This window comes from Corvus brachyrhynchos, unplaced genomic scaffold (assembly GCF_000691975.1).
Source record: "Corvus brachyrhynchos isolate BGI_N302 unplaced genomic scaffold, ASM69197v1 scaffold61, whole genome shotgun sequence".
Classification (NCBI taxonomy): domain Eukaryota; kingdom Metazoa; phylum Chordata; class Aves; order Passeriformes; family Corvidae; genus Corvus; species Corvus brachyrhynchos.
In genome coordinates this window covers 7,838,251-7,840,951 of record NW_008236478.1, presented here as the reverse complement: position 1 = coordinate 7,840,951, position 2,701 = coordinate 7,838,251, and positions in this window count along the sequence as shown.

The window sequence follows — 2,701 nt, the reverse complement described above, 5'->3', positions numbered from 1 at the left end:
TTTCCCTCTTCTCAGATACCGAGTTCCTAATTTATAATGGAAATAATGTAACTTTTTGATTTATATGCATCATATGTCAGTTCTGTTACCAAATCTTCAAGATGCTTTGTCCTATATATTTATGATGCCTCTTTAATTTCATTAGCACATCAGAAATTCTTGGGGTTTTTTAGCCATCAGTGAGAATATTTAACTTCAATTTCAAGAGTAATAATAGATTTCAAAAAGGATCATTCTCTGTACAGCTTGGTGGTTCCTTATTCAAAATTGCCTGTGATGCTCTACAGTTTTTAGTTTCTTAGCCTCCTTTTAACTCTGGTATTAATGCTAATCCTCTTCATTTTAACTAGTAACTTCCTACATGTTCTCTATCGAATGCTTAACTACTTCTAATTTGTCTGGACTTCAGTGATCTTCTTAAAGAAGAAGATTGGGTTAGTCTAGCGCTAATTCTCATTTGTTCTAAATTGGGAGCAGATTTTCTTAGCGTCCCATGGTGACTGTTTCATTTTGGCAAGAGTTACCAGTACTCAGTCTCAGTAGATTTCCTTTCTTGGGAGGGGGGACATACTGTTTGTCTGTGTGTGTTTTGGTTTTTTCTTTTTTGGCCAGCCATTTCTGCAACATTTTAGATTCATTCTGGTTAGAATTACAGATGGTTGTCCTGCATGAGGTTGCTACCAGGGGCTGCCCATTAGGTGTCTTCAGCTGATGCTGTTGCCCCTGCTTCATTCGGGCATTGTGGTCCTCCAAGACAGCAGGTGATGCTTTGGTGTTTCTTGGTTGAAGGAGGAGTTTGCTCTAGTTAAGCCAAGCAAAGTAACATTTACATCCTATGCCAGGAGTTGAGAACTGTCATGGAGCTGAACTTGGTACAGAGTATTTATATAAGGAAAAGAAATTTAATATATTTTGGTAAGTTCTTGAGGCAATTAGTTACGGATTCCATGTTACTTCTGGTGGGTGAAAAGGTCCTGCATTGTAATTGTAGCAGAGTGCTTTGTAAGGGAAATGTATTGGGACAGAATGGCCGTTCCTGCAAAAAGGGAGTGTTTTGTTTACTTTATTGAACAGGAAAATGTTTGGCTAGTGCTGGAGCCTGCTCAGAAGACAAGAGCTCTGTAGCTAAGCAGAAAATGTGGTTGAGTGCTGGAGTCTGCTCTTGAAAGTGTTTCCTTCTCTTTAGAAAATAAATGGTATTCCTTTTACAAATTTGTCTGCTTGATGTGTGAACTGCAGATTTCCTTCCAGGATAGTTGGCACAGGCCTGTAACCCATCTCTGCTGCATGCTTTTTTGTCTGCTACCTAAAATTCAGCAGTGCAGGAGATAGGAAGGTGAAAGTTAACACTGTATGTTCTTATGCTCATTATGGAGATTAAGTTTGGAAAACTACAATTTGGTTTACCTTGGCTGTATATATATTTTTTTTAAGTACAGGACTTTCTATTCCAGATACTCTGAATTTCAGTGAAAAATTAGAATCCAAGTGAACTTTCTGACTTTTCTATGGACTTACAAAAAAGAGACAAGATACGTGGAAGGCAGGAGCTTCATTTTGTTGATCTCTGAACAAGCTCCCAGCTGCTGTTTTATACGTAATGCTTGCACTGTGAATGTCACTGTTCTTATTGGATACTTACCTGGCACAAATTCAGAAAGTAGCATGAGAAATGGTCTTCACCACAGATCTTGCAGTCTTAAAGGAGGCTGGATATAGCACTTGAATTTCATACTTAAAATATCAAATGGTTGTTAAATCAAGCATGGGCACAAAGAGGATCTCCACACCGCTACAGCAAGCATGTTTGTGGATCTTGCTGTTACTTTGTTCAGACATTAATGGAGTGCTGTCATGGATCTCCATTTGGTTTTCAATACTGTAGCTTAGTATTCTTGTGAGCCCTAAAGAAGGTATCCAGGTGTTTCATGTTACAAAAGTAGTTTACCTGGTTGCTGCTGCTCTTGCAGGATATAAAAAAACCTTGCATCTATTTATCTGTCAAGGAGTATAAATAGACACTCTCCAGTGGGAGTTGGTTTTGAGCAGATCTCAGTCGACGAACTGAGGCAGATTCATTAAAGAACTGGAGTAGCCATGTTCACCACGTGCGGTGAACTCATTAAGGTCGCAGGCAGTCAGAACCTACTGTTTGAGAGCACTGTGTCCTTCTGAAGGAGTTTGTATCAAACTGTGAGACCTGACAGTCAGCTGACTTAGTGTTTGTTCATTCTTTCCACAAAATCTCACAAAGGGCACACTTAAATATTGGCAATTTATGGGTTTAGGATCAGAGAGCTCATGGGTTTTTCTCCAAATAGCAGTGCAAAATAGCAAATCGTGTGTTTGGTTTTGTTGAACTGGAATCCACAGATCTAACTGTGCCTTATTTTGAGTATTGCTTTGGGCAATAGAGTCAGGGATCTGTTTGGGCCATGAAGTTGTATATTCTGTAATAGGAATTCAGTTTATTGCTGTAATGGATGCAAACTCATTACAAGTTCTAGGCCACAGGGGATACTTTCCTTTGCTGTGGAAGTCATCTCAACCGGACAATCTTCAGTGCAACTGGCCATGCCCTTCCATGTCAGTGACTGACAGATCTAATTCTGCTTTTGTAGCCGAGAGCCTGTTAGTTAATGGAGTCGTGAATATTGTTACTCAGAGGCAACCTTCAGAGTATTAAAATGCATTATTCCTG